At 41.5% G+C, this 15,114-nt stretch overlaps 1 pseudogene across 1 annotated transcript in view; it reads left to right on the plus strand.

The window, feature by feature from the left end:
* Positions 1-624: 624 nt before the first annotated feature.
* The window catches only part of LOC308331100 (glutaminase kidney isoform, mitochondrial-like), a 21,217-nt pseudogene continuing 6,727 nt past the window's right edge, over positions 625-15,114 (plus strand). Inside the window, exons 1-11 of the transcript XR_013966272.1 lie at positions 625-923; positions 1,289-1,388; positions 2,672-2,793; positions 6,715-6,844; positions 7,383-7,462; positions 8,364-8,527; positions 9,621-9,679; positions 13,204-13,236; positions 13,762-13,820; positions 14,258-14,324; positions 14,909-14,973. The product of XR_013966272.1 is annotated as a glutaminase kidney isoform, mitochondrial-like (transcript). The remainder of the gene's footprint in view (positions 924-1,288; positions 1,389-2,671; positions 2,794-6,714; positions 6,845-7,382; positions 7,463-8,363; positions 8,528-9,620; positions 9,680-13,203; positions 13,237-13,761; positions 13,821-14,257; positions 14,325-14,908; positions 14,974-15,114) is intronic.

Here is a 15,114-nt window from a genome sequence, read left to right on the forward strand (position 1 = left end):
GCTGTCATACAATATCAGACAAAGTGGTCGTGTTGTTGTGAGAAATGTGTATGGTAAATGGAAACACTTTGGTTATGGGTCGAGGGCTATGGTCGAGGGACATATAGTCTACTCTAAACCTGACTATAGCAACTCACTGACATTTTCACAAGGTGGTGCTAAAGAATGATGTTTGTCAGGTACCTAGGAGTAGGCAGATCAAGATTTAAAGTCCTATTAGCAGACCGTGTATAATCAAACTGTACTTCTTCCCTCTGTTATTTTTCTTCTTTTTCTCCGTACTAAACTGATAAAGTTAAAGTACCGCGGCTATTCAATCAATCGCCACCTGATACCCTCGTCCACTGTAATCAGATTGAGGTTTTTCCCTCACTGTTACGCTAATTAAAGTTTTTATGAATGTGCCTAAATTATAGTTGTCAAACTATGCGTTTTGAGAGGCTATTTGTGTCGTTCTAACACGTGTACGCTACGTGTAAAGGGCATGAAAGGGCAATAGCCAATCAGAAATTTGGAATGCAGAGTGGGGTCACTCTGCATTCCAATTTTCTGATTGGCTACTGTGTCTACCAATCAGGCGGATGCTACCGACAACGTGCTTGTAACAGAAAGAAAGATATCAACAACAAACAGCAGTGAAGATACTCAGACAGTGGTGATTTATTTACTGAGAATTAAGAAAGGAGCAGGATTGGATTAACCTAAAAACCGTTGTGAAGCTGACTGAGTTCAGCCATGCATTGTTTGAAAGCTTTGAGTGTGGCACAACCTGCTGTGGTGGAGTTATTTCTCAAAGATGCCACCAAGAGACTCTTCAGTCACAAAACTATTATTATGGGCCTACCTTGCCACCAGCAAACAAAATCAACGATGGGTCACCGGTATCCTCTCACACGTATTCTGGAGCACTTTCATCTAAAAATGTAAGTTGTTTATTAGGCTGCACACATTTCTACACTGGATAATGGGTTGTCATTCCAATATGCCTACATATTTATGTAGGCTACAGTGTACAGAGGCTTTAGTCTAATAATAGGTTAGATTAAAAACAATCAATCAATTGTCAATCAATGATGATGACTATATTTGTAGCTACTTAGAACACAGTGTCCTGACTATAGTTGATCATGATATGGGACAGTATAACATAATGTCTGCTGATAATGCAGAATGTGCAGTTAATGTCAGATTAACACATAACTACAGTATAAAAGAATACTTTCATTTTGAGAAACGAAAGAAAAACTTTAAATTTTAAGTTAATGCTATATTCAATTCAATTTAACAGGTGTGTGCGCACAAAGTCGCTTTGCTTTGGAACAGAGGACATGCTTTTCTACACCATCACAGATGGAAGGGACCAAGTCCCTATCTCAAATTTTATCTCAGTGAGTAGCAAAGTCCCATTCTCTCTCACACACTGTTCCCTTTGAATCAGAACTGTCCTAGGGGTAGGCAACCTTAGGCACGAGTGCCAACATTGGCACAGGGGAGGGTGATCACTGAGACGTTGTTTCTTTACATTCCAAAAAAGTTTAGCCAGTTAAGCTAAGTTCACTCACATCTACAAATTACATCCTGCACATAATTGTACATTTAAAATAACTCATGACTGAGGAATCAGGATGGGAGATAGGTGGGTTATTGCTCTGAGTTTAATGATCATTACATCCTGATGTGAAAGAAAATACTTCTAAGGTTGTTATGTGTATCCTTTGGACAATCGAAATCAGTTGGGAATATTCCATTTTTGATGTGGTGTCATAATTATATATGGCACACTGACTATCACGAAAATGAAAACATGGCACTTAATGTGAACAAGGTTGCAGACCCCTAGTCTACACACAAGGAGGTCAAGTTATGAAATGACCACGCAAACTTTCACCATACTATATTTAGGTGGAGTATGTACCCTACAAGCTATATTTAATCATGGCTTTGCTGGACCCGCTGTTGACATTTGAGATCCACATTTCTAAGTGCACGTGCATGTGCAATACTCATACTAATACCTTTTGAATAAACATAATATGCTTCTGATCATTCAGAGTCTGATTCTGAATGTACTATATCTGTACACCTCCTGTCACAGGGATAAAAAAAACGCAAAAGTAGAACTAGCTGAGCACATTATACAATTGTTATCTATTGGTCATTGAGTGAATGTTTTATTTCAGCCAAATAATAAAAGGTAAGACATGTAAAAGTCAAGATATTATTGTCAATATTTCACTCCACATTCCAAGTAGCCTACACACATGCTGCACACCACATGGTCTAGAAGATTAACCCATTGGTTCTCAAAGTGGGGTCTGGGTGGGGACCCCTAGCCAGGGGTCCTTGAGGGAGTTCCAGGGGGTCCCCAGCTAAATGATAGTTAGGAATCAAATGGACCCTTATGGGTCTGTGACTGTAACTCAGACAGTGTACAAATGGAACAAAAATGGACTCTCAGAGTTAAATTAACAGTGGTTTTACAATATAAATTGGGGTCCCAGAGATAGAAATGCCATTAAATGGGGGTCCGTAGCCTAATGCACGTCAAACTGAGGCCATATACCCTTTCACATGGGGGTCCGCGGGCTAATATATATGTCGATTTGGGGGGTCCTTCCTTGACATGAGTCAGTTTGAGAAGCACCTCTGGTCTAAACCCTCTCTTCCTCAGGCCCTGAGGAAGACAGGCCTCCACCCGTCAGACCCTCGTCTGAAAGACTGCATGGAGAGGCTGCGACAGGCCGTCAAGGACTCCCCCGGCGACGTGATGATGGACCGCGACCTCTTCCACAGGTGAGACTAGTGACCACATCCAATTAAACTGTTCATTTGAGGGACAGAAGTGTCGCTTGTGTGTGACACGTGGGGCGGGACGGGGTTAGAAACGTAGGCCTATTACTTAAGTTGCTATTGTATGCCTTGATGTCATATTCGACCGTATAGGCCTAAATATTTTGTTAATATGAAAATGGTCCCCCTTAGCTGTTATGGCTACACTGGTATGGATGTTATGGCTACACTGAACCTGCATGGCCCTTCACCTGAGATGAAGGGCCATGCTGGTTCAGTCAGTGTAGCCATAACAGCTGTGCCTGTTTGCCCAGCCCTGAGCATGTATACCCATGTAGCTTTGTGTTTTGCCAAACGACTCATGCACACTCATTTGCAAATCAGCCCGGATAAGCTGAATAGTGTTACCGTATTATGCCAGAAATTAATTGCATCATATCGCTTACAGGGATGCGATACTTTGTGTTACTTACTTAGGCCTATACGACCCCTTCTAGGGCATAGGCTGCCAACAAGCCATCTCCAGGCATCTCTGTCTTGAGCTGTCCGGCTGGCTCCAGCTAGCTCATCTTCATGATCTTGGTGTCTGCCCCAGATCTCTGCTTGCTTTTCGTGTGGCCAATTATACATTAGGCTTAATGTGTCGCAAATGAGACTGTGATCTTGTAGTGCTTGGCTATTTTGGGCAATGATAGGCAATTTAGTGTAGAACTTATTCAACTATAAGTTATAGGTAAAGCATCAGTGAGACCCTGATTTTTCGATTCCTATTCAAAATGATTAAATGAAATCTTAGACGATCATTAATCATTAATATTGGAACACGGGCGTAGCACAGTCGTCAGCAGAGATGTTCATAACAATAAAAGTACTAACTCTGCTGAATCACTCAGTGTGAGTAGTATCGGATATCGCTGTTCAGAGTGCAAGGGGACATGTCCTGAGCATTAGGACTCGTTGGCTGTGCCAGGAGGAGGCTTCCTTCACACTTTATTTTCTGTTATGTCTGTACAGCAGATGTCTGCTGACATCTGCTGTAGACTGTATCCCGCAGTGTCTCTCAAAAGGCCCAGACCCAAGGAACTGCCACCGCATTGTTGGTGTACTTCTTTGATCACATAACACTTTTCAAAATGTTTACTGTATCAGCATTTGATACTTGATACTTCATACCCAGGTGTAAGGCATCATGGGATATTTTGATCATGATGACCCACCCACATTCCACATTAACAGAGGATTTGTTGTACTGTAGTGTCTGTGTCATATGGTTTTCGCGTTTCTATTGTCCGTGTCACATTGTTGTTAGCTTTTCTATTGTCTCTGTCGTGTCATTGTTGCCTTTACTATCATCTCTGTCACATAATTATTTTGGTAAATGGTGCATTTATATAGCGCCTTTATCCAGGGCGCTTTACATAGATTGTGCATTACATTCACACGCACATTCATACACCGATGGCGGCGGAAACCATGCAAGGCACCAACCAGCACATCAGGAGCAATTAGGGGTTCAGACTAGAGTCTTGCTCAAGGACACTTCAACACTAACTCTGGGGGAGCCCGGGTTCGAACTGGCAACCTTGCGGCCACCCCACCCCACCCCACCCCACCCCACCCCTGAGCCACCCCTGAGCCACCCCATCCCACCCCTGAGCCACGCCACCCCTGGTGTCATAATTGATAGCAGCAATGTGTGTTTATTTACAATGTAAAAAAAAAAACCCAAAGAAGGTGAAAAACGAAAGAAAAAAAAAGAAACTGTATAAATTAGTTAATCAAGCTTGGCAAATGAGTAATGATTTCCCACGTGATTGATAGCAACCCCAGAATAATTTCCCTTGGACATTCAAATGAGCTTGTCGCAGGGCAGCCCGTGGCCTATAGACTAAAACACATTATAGAAGAACACACTACACAAGCTGCTTCCCAACTATTGATTAACAATCTAGCCGACTAGGCAGGTCTGCTTAGTAGTGTTTGTCATGCAATACTTTACACGTGTGCATCTGTGTCGTTTCTTAAGTGACAACTCGCAAGGTTCTGCAATACATTACATGACATAACGTGTTTGTTATTGAAACTGTGCGATGGAAATAGACAGCCTCTTCACCCAGATCTGTGTAACGGAAATAGATGGAAATAGAGCACCTCTTCACCTAGATCGCCACGTCTGCAGTGCAAACCTGTTGATTAAAAGAGGGTGCCATGTGCTGATGAGGGGGGTCAGAGTCAGAGTGGCATTCCTGACGCACACCACGCACCGCCATTCCAACTACCGCGTGCGGTTTGGGATAGGGTTATTAATAATGAACGATTTCATGTTTTATCTTACCGTGTTCTATTGTCTTAAAGATTGTGTGTGATGTGGGCGGAAATCCATTTGAAGTTGGTGGTAAAACTATAAAGTGATTGTGTAGTTAACACATAGGCCTAATGAATAACCAATTACTAATCATTGTGCTGGCTTGCTTTCTCTCACCTGCTGTAAGAGGGAATCAAACGACAGAGGACACTGTTCATTCATTCGTTCATTCATTCATTCATTCGTTCATTCGTTCATTCGTTAATTTGTTAATTTGTTCATTTGTTCATTTGTTCATTTGTTCATTTGTTCATTTGTTCATTTGTTCATTCGTTCATTCATTCATTCATTCATTGCAGATGAACTCCCAAATTGAGCTTGGGCTGATCTATAGGTAACAGCCCTGAGGGAGAGCTGCTACACGGACAAACCTAATATTTTTCAGAATATGTACAGATATAGAGTAGACCATCTATTTCTTTAAAAGACAGACTTTAGAATGGGACCCTTTGCTTGTCATTGTTTGGGATGCCATCGTAGAACCAAGCTCTGAAAGCCCACTTGATGTCTCCAGTGTGACTACTGCCACATTGGAAACACTGGGTTTCTTTCACGGAAGCATCTGGAGATTTTTCTATCTGTCAGGAGGACTCAGGGCCATGGCCCCTCTTGTCAGACTGCTGGCAGCTGTTCCTTCCTTGTTGTCACTGACACACACACACACACACACACACACACACACACACACACACACACACACACACACACACGCGCGCGCACACATGCACGGCTTGCACGCACACATGCACGCATGCACACACACACACACACACACACACACACGCAGACACATGCGGTGACAGACGTGCCCATGTGCACTCGCTGCATGAATGTGCACTATCGCTGTCCTATTTGTTTGCTGTTTGTTTGCCCACTAAATTGCTAGTGTTTAGAAGGAGCTGCTGAGCGAAATGAAATTGATCTCAACCGTGAAAGAATGCTAATCTATTCCTAATGCAAGCACTCTAATCTAATTTAATTTGCCTTTTTGGGTTTGCTGAACCGAGGTCCAAACGAAAGTGTACACAACTGTAGAATTTTACGCAGTGGTTCACTGGTTCCCAAACTGTGTGCTGTGAGATAAGTCCATGCATGCCATGTTGTGACAACCACACGTTATTAAAGTGTCGTGATTTTTGTATTTTTTCCAGTTTGTGTTTATGAGTACTTGTTAGACCCCTTGGTGTGGTTGTTATGTGATGTCTTCACTTTGTATTTAGGGTTTCTTCCTGGAGGCTGAAACCTTGACAGTCAAATGTGCCAATGAAAAAAACTGTGATATAGTGACATTCTTTACACCAAACAATCATTTTGACTTGCACATTGGTGTGGCTTGGGCACAAAAAGTTGGAAAACAGCTAGCCTATCACCCTAACCCATACTCAACATTTCTAACATAAAACTTTAGGGTACTTCACAATGGGGCTCTATGGGCTGGCAAGTAGACTAAAAAGAGGCTGCAATTGTCAATAGTTACAAAAGCTTTTGTTGAGCACTAATGACTGTTCCCTTTTCAAGAGTGTTCCTTACGTTTGTGTTTGTGTTTGTCCAATAACCAGATGCGTTGGTGGAAACATTGTCCTGCTGATCCAAGCTTTTCGGAAGAAATTCATCATCCCTGAGTTTGACGCTTTTGCACGAAAGATAAATGAGATTTATGACACTGTGGAAAAGAATACCAATGGTCAGGTAAGCTATAAGTCCAATTCATACTTTGTCTCACCATAAATAGCTGACCTACAAGCTCACAACATGATATAGATGCTACATTGTGAGCTTGTAGGTCTGCTATTGTATGCGCGTTGTCGTTTGTTCCTGAATGAATGTCGGAAGGATATATTTAGTAACTTCAACATTTTGAAAAGTTTGAAAATCTGATTAAAAGAAAGTCTAGACTATTAAGTCTATTATTATTATTAAGTCTATTACAGTTGTGATTCACCTATGACGGCACATTTGATGTAGAGCCACTGACATTTTATCCTCTTGGTATCGTATGGACTGATATACAGTCATTTTGGCCAGCCAGCACACATATCATAATTATGTGTATCATCAACACTGATAAAAAAAAATTAAATCGTGCAAAGTAAACCTTTTAATTGAGCAAATAGTAAGGGATTTTTAAGCATTGTTTTCTTTGTATCTGTAGCTCTGGCATGTAGTCTAAGTCTAGAATGTGAGACAAATGGGATGTTTTATCTGCTCTCTTTTCCTGTTACTGAAGGTAGCAGACTATATCCCCCACCTTGCTAAGTTCAGCCCAGAGCTGTGGGGTGTGTCGCTGTGCACAGTGGATGGCCAAAGGTAAGGTGAACATCATCCTCTCCTCTGCTATGTCTTATTATAACAACTTTTAGGTTGACAATGATACACTTTATTTCAGACACAGTACGGTATATTGTGTCATACAGAATGAGTGGACAATAATATTACCAGAAACATATAAATAGATAGACCTGTATAACAGGTTTGTAACTCTGAGAGTGTTCACGAGTCCATTTGGTTCCATTTGAACACACTCAGAGTTACAGGGATCTTTGCAAATAAAACATTTGAGAACCACTAGTACTAGTTGACTCCTAATGTGCCATAGTGTCATAATAAATAATTCTGGAGACTTGACATTCAGTATAATTGGGTCTTATGATCAAAATAAGAACATTATAATGGTGTGTAAAACATAAAATCTAAACATTTGCCACGGACACATATTCCTCTCCACCAGGCATTCAGTAGGCGACACCAAGCTGCCTGCAGTGTGTTGTGGGTCTTTGTGTTGCATTGTGTTCCTCTCCACCAGGCATTCAGTAGGGGACACCAAGCTGATTGTATCCCTCTCCACCAGGCATTCAGTAGGGGACACCAAGCTGATTGTATCCCTCTCCACCAGGCATTCAGTAGGGGACACCAAGCTGATTGTATCCCTCTCCACCAGGCATTCAGTAGGGGACACCAAGCTGATTGTATCCCTCTCCACCAGGCATTCAGTAGGGGACACCAAGCTGATTGTATCCCTCTCCACCAGGCATTCAGTAGGGGACACCAAGCTGATTGTATCCCTCTCCACCAGGCATTCAGTAGGGGACACCAAGCTGATTGTATTCCTCTCCACCAGGCATTCAGTAGGGGACACCAAGCTGATTGTATTCCTCTCCACCAGGCATTCAGTAGGGGACACCAAGCTGATTGTGTTCCTCTCCACCAGGCATTCAGTAGGGGACACCAAGCTGCCGTTCTGCCTGCAGTCGTGCGTTAAGCCTCTGGAGTACGCCCTCGCCGTGCACGAGGTTGGCACGGAGAAGGTTCACCGCTACGTGGGCATGGAGCCCAGTGGCCTCAAGTTCAACAAGCTCTCACTGGATGAAGACGGTGGGTTTAAGGCTAGGGCTCGTCGCTTGGACTGTGGTCTCGTCTTGAGTGATGGTGAAGCGTTCATGGACACTGTAATACGTTTTGTGTGACATTTTTTTGCATTATTAACAATACTTAATATGATTTAATCCAGAATTAAAAATCATATTTTCTTCTTATTTTGTTTGTACTTGCATGTTAGAAACAGCCTACAACGGAATCCTCCGTGCATGTGGGTCTTATTATTAGTGTTTTTTTCTGCTCCAAATGGGATAACGCACCATGTTTGGGAGCTTATAAAACATTCATCCGAGCTCGCACTGATAATAAGAATCCTCCCGGCGATCGTCCACAGCCTGGAGTGAGGCTAGGCTACAGATAGACCGGATGAGGGCTCTCTTCTTCCTTGCTTATTTTGCACATTACAACGGGAGGGAATGTGTTAAATTATTTTCTTGCCAGATACGTTTATAAACGTAGCTAGGCTATTGGGACCTATTTATGCCAACTATGCGTATAAGCGTAGACAACCGTTTAATCCATATATGAACCCGCCGTCCGTTTGTTTACCTTTGTTTAGACACCACCAGCGATGCGATTTCTAAATCCAGCTCCGTTGAGCCTCCATTATAACCCCATTTCCAAAGCGCCGTATCTCCAAAGGTTAGAGAGCTGTCCTTGGTGAGCCGGCACGCACCCGACGATCGTAAATCATTTGTGATTTTTTAACGCATCGCTAAGAAAATGTAGTACTGGTTGTACTGCTAGCTAAAGGCTGTGGGCTGTGTTGTGTGGTGTCGTTCCACTTCCGGAGTGGGTTTGCGGGTTCGAGTCCCGATCCCGACGACCTTTGCTGTGTGTCCCGCCGTTTCCTGTCAACCTACTGTTATCTATCAATAAAAAAAGGCAAAAAGCCCCCAAAATAATAATTATAATAATAATGCTTCAGCTTTTAAATGGATATGGCCTATGTTACCCATAGTAATTACCTCAGTCAGTAGTAATATGCAGATATGTGTAGATATGTTTATAACTTGTGTTGTAGAGAGTAGACCACTTTGGTCTCCACATTCAATGATTTATCTCAATTGGCACATTTCCTTTCTTCCAGACAAACCCCACAACCCAATGGTAAATGCAGGAGCCATATTGATCAGTTCTCTTATCAAGGTAAACACACACACACACACACACACACACACACACACACACAGACACACGTGCAGCCTTCTGTACACAAATGACAAATGACATATGTCATGATGACACAGAAGTTGAAGTCCAATGCTCAGTGTAGATAGACACCCACATATTCTCTTTTGGAGCACCTTGTGTGAATTGAATACTTGAAAAGTCCTGGCACAAGATCTGTAATAGAAACACAGCTATCATAATTATGTAGCCCCGTTAGAAAACAATCCTCTAATTTAAAACATCACCTTTGATCATGACCTCAGTCTCGAACAACGTGCAAAGACATACGGTCATTCTGTCTCCTCAAAGACATACGGTCATTCTGTCTCCTCAAAGACATATGGTCATTCTGTCTCCTCAAAGACATACGGTCATTCTGTCTCCTCAAAGACATATGGTCATTCTGTCTCCTCAAAGACATACGGTCATTCTGTCTCCTCAGAGATATACGGTCATTCTGTCTCCTCAAAGACATATGGTCATTCTGTCTCAGAGACATACGGTCATTCTGTCTCCTCAGAGATATACGGTCATTCTGTCTCCTCAAAGACATACGGTCATTCTGTCTCAGAGACATACGGTCATTCTGTCTCCTCAAAGACATACGGTCATTCTGTCTCCTCAAAGACATATGGTCATTCTGTCTCCTCAAAGACATACGGTCATTCTGTCTCCTCAAAGACATACGGTCATTCTGTCTCCTCAAAGACATATGGTCATTCTGTCTCCTCAGAAATATTGCCAAAATCAATCCATTCTATACACGCAGGGGTTCTCAACCCGTGGGTCGCCAAATTATTTTGGGGGGGTCCCCAAATTATTTTCCAATTATTATTTATTTTGCAACTTTCAGTTTGTATTGGGGGTGAGAAGGGGGGGGGGGGCGGGGCAGGGGTGAAGGCGAGACATGGCCAAAGCATTTCCGGGGGTCCCCAGCCACATACTTTGAGAACCCCTGTTATACAGTAACAATATAAAAATTAGGTTTGTTGTTATTCTTCATAATTTCACAGTGCCAGCAGTTGTACAGGAATTCCTGTAACACATTTTAAGTGGCTCATGGTTTGTTTGATTGATTGATTGATTGATTGATTGTTGACAAAATCCATATACATGAACATATCTTTGTACTGTACGTATGTATGAAAAACGATAAGGGGGGGTCAGACAAATGCAAACGATAATACATAAATTCATCATATACGACATATGGGTGGTTAAATCAACTGGCGTCATCGCGTTGGCACATATCCCCTAGCTGCCACTTAGACATGTTTACAGACATGTTTACAGACATATGTGCGTGAGTGAGTGCGTGAGTGCGTGCGTGCGTGCAGTGTATCCCTGATCGGCCCAGCGGTTTGTGAGATTAGCTCCAGACACACACTTTCAGAGCCACGCCATAAATAATACAAGATAACAATATTTCAGCCAGTCCATATTGTGCAATAATATTATATTACTCCTGTTGTACCACTTGAAACCCTCTTCCTGTACAGTAGTTAAAATAACATTCTAACCACGATATTGACATGAATAGTCCAGTTAAGTTCACACATTTGATGCAACAAACCTTGCTCTCACGATAATCAGAACTTTATTTGTATTGTATTAGCATTTGTCCAGCCAACTAACAAAGTGGTTCACAACAATGAGAATGATGATTAAACTGAATAGTCATGTGTCATTTATGATTGTGACATTGCAGCTAGAGGCAGTCAGGACTCCACACTACAGTATGAATGTTATTACATAACATATTGTTTAGACAGATGGCTGGGTTGGTTGTTTAGATTGCTTAGTTTGAAGCGCTACATTTTTGTCTTTGCACTCTGCTTATGTGACTATGTGCCACTGTCGTCTGTTGACATGCTTACTCTGCTTAACCTGATATCTGATCCGCACTTACAGTAGTTGTACAGTAAGTCTCTCTGGATAAGAGTGTCTGCTGCACACTGTATAGTGTGAGTCTATTACACAGTGACTATGCACACTGTATAGTGTGAGTCTATTACAAGGTGACTATGCACACTGTATAGTGTGAGTCTATTACATGGTGACTATGCACACTGTATAGTGTGAGTCTATTACACAGTGACTATGCACACTGTATAGTGTGAGTCTATTACACGGTGACTATGCACACTGTATAGTGTGAGTCTATTACACAGTGACTATGCACACTGTATAGTGTGAGTCTATTACACAGTGACTATGCACACTGTATAGTGTGAGTCTATTACACGGTGACTATGCACACTGTATAGTGTGAGTCTATTACACGGTGACTATGCACACTGTATAGTGTGAGTCTATTACACAGTGACTATGCACACTGTATAGTGTGAGTCTATTACACAGTGACTATGCACACTGTATAGTGTGAGTCTATTACACGGTGACTATGCACACTGTATAGTGTGAGTCTATTACACAGTGACTATGCACACTGTATAGTGTGAGTCTATTACACAGTGACTATGCACACTGTATAGTGTGAGTCTATTACACAGTGACTATGCACACTGTATAGTGTGAGTCTATTACACAGTGACTATGCACACTGTATACTGTGAGTCTATTACACAGTGACTATGCACACTGTATAGTGTGAGTCTATTACACGGTGACTATGCACACTGTATAGTGTGAGTCTATTACACAGTGACTATGCACACTGTATAGTGTGAGTCTATTACACGGTGACTATGCACACTGTATAGTGTGAGTCTATTACACAGTGACTATGCTCTTTATGAGGCAGCTCAACTTTTATGATGACGCGCCGTCTGTCATATCGGCTGTATGTCAGCCAGTAGAACGACATTACGTAATCGACACAGAGATGTACAATTGTTTTAGTACAATGCTTGACTCCTTCAAAACCGCTCTGAAAGGGCACCTGCGGACTGCCCCCCCCCACCCCTTTTTTCCCCCTCACTGTATGTATGTTTGTTTCTCTCCTTTTTGTACCTCCTCTATGATGATTTCCTGTTAATAGAGTATATTTGTACGTCTCTAATTGTTATGATGAATTGAACATGGTGGGCCCTATTGTAAACAAGTGTAATGCTTTATGGTGTCGTCCACAGTTAACAGTTTTGTTGTGCTTGAAATGTACTGTAATTCTCCAATCTGTTAATACATGTCATGAATCAATCAATGATGTGGCAGTCAGTATTCAGTGGTGGAAAAAGTACTGAAATGTTTTACTAGTAAAAAGTATCAATACTGCATTTATAGAAGTACTCTGTTACAAAGTAAAAAGTCTGGAATTCAAATTGTACTTGAGTAAGTACTAAAGTGTTGGTATCAAAATTAATTAATTAATTAATTAATTAAGCACTGTACTTAAGTAAATGTACTGCGTCACTTTCCACCACTGGTCGTATTTAATTCATGCAGAGTAATTGTGGTCACATTTGTGTATGTATCGTATTATTGTTTTACTAGTACTTGTTTTTCTTATTGTACGATATTCTCTCACACCGTATCATTAGACTGGTTCCAACAAGGCAGCGAAGTTTGACTACGTAAGTATTGTGCACTCTTCAACTGTATATTTTTATGCTGACACTGCACACACACACACACACACACACACACACACACACACACACACACACACACACACACACACACACACACACACACACACACACACACACACACAGCATAGCCTATTATTATTGTCGGTGGCGGGTGGAAACATTGTACCTTCAAAACTGTTACTTTTTGGAGAGAAACCAAAAAAGACCTGTGTTCCAATGGCATCTATTGTAGTTATTATAAATTGTCACAAGCTCTTGTTCATACTTTTCATTGGTTCAATATTTATAAAAAACCAACAGACAGACTTTCTAATTAAAATTAAATAAAACATTGCAATGCGACGCAGTCGTGAGATTGCTGATCGGGCAGTTTTTTGGAATTCGGGTACACTGCAACCCTATACAATGTGAAACTGAAGCACATATACAGTAACTGTACAGTGTGTGCACACAGACAGAAACACCATGATGCACATCGCATCGTTTTCATTTGTTTTCTCCCAACAGTTCATGGAGTTTGTGAAGAAGATAGCAGGCCAGGAGTACGTGGGGTTCAGCAATGCTACGTGAGTAGACCGCAAAGTAACACTAAAGATGTGACGTTTCTTTCATCAGTGCTGGTGGAAAAAGTACTACATTTCTTTACTTAAGTAAAAGTAGCAATACTGCAATGTAGATATACTCCGTTACAAGTAGAAGTCCTGTATTCAAAATGTACTAAAGTAAAGTAAAGTACTAATTTCACAAGTTCAAAATGTATTACAATAGCCGATCTACAAGCTCACAATGGTTCACATTCTGAGTTTTCAAATAATTGTAGTGGAGTAGGCACAATATTTGCCTCAGTGTAGAACACTTTACTTTCCACCGCTGATGTTTCATACCTTCTGTATTTGTTCCTGTGAAACCAAGCTGAGCTTGTGCTGCTGCACAGTGGTCCATGCACTGCCCCTGTTGCATTATTGATGTTTTAGTATTGACCATTTTGTACCTCCCGTCTCAGGTTCCAGTCAGAAAAAGAAACAGGCGACAGAAATTTTGCTATTGGATACTACATGAAAGAGAAGAAGGTCAGTTAGAGGGACTGGTTTGCTAGTGTGCTTAAATAATGCTAAAAGCCCAGTAGACCTCTGTCGTCACTCGTCATTATAAATGAATAATACTGTACATTGAGGGCCTTTCCGGTTACTTCCAGAGTCCCTTTTGTTTTTAGTCTATAATAATTAAAAGGAACTTTTTGATCCCAAGTAAGTGTTTTTTCGTTTCTTTTCTTCACCGGATCGAAACGGGAATGTTATGAAGGGAAACTGGACGCAGCTGATCACTGTAATCAATTGTTATTAAAAAAGGCGTGATAAGGCGCTGAGATACATCAGCGCTGAGATACATACGGAAATAGGCGTCAAAAGGCGAACTTGTCAATGGGTGAGTTAAATTAACTGAGGATTTTACAGTCTCGATTGGGGACCCATTGAAAAAGCGCTTAATCAGTGCTTCTATGGACTTGTAAATACCACATTCCCATCAATCAAATGAGGGTCCGTGGTGTAATGCATATCAATCTGGGGAAAGTTGACATTTAAAAGATAATTGAGAATCACTGCATCATCAGCTTAGTGTTCAGCTTTATGATTATTCATATTTGATTCCCCAGTGTTTCCCTGAGGGCGCAGACATGATCGATGCACTGGACTTCTACTTTCAGGTACACACATTCACGTACACGCAATCATGAATAGAAACCATCCCGGATGGATGAAATAACATCCACAAAACGACGATGAAGTAACCTTTAAACTGCTTGCAAGTTTCTTAACATGATATGCCGTGTTGTTTACTGCTATTGATTTGGTCACGATG

This window comes from Protomyctophum bolini (genome assembly GCF_963924005.1).
Source record: "Protomyctophum bolini genome assembly, chromosome: 2".
In the NCBI taxonomy this organism is placed as follows: domain Eukaryota; kingdom Metazoa; phylum Chordata; class Actinopteri; order Myctophiformes; family Myctophidae; genus Protomyctophum; species Protomyctophum bolini.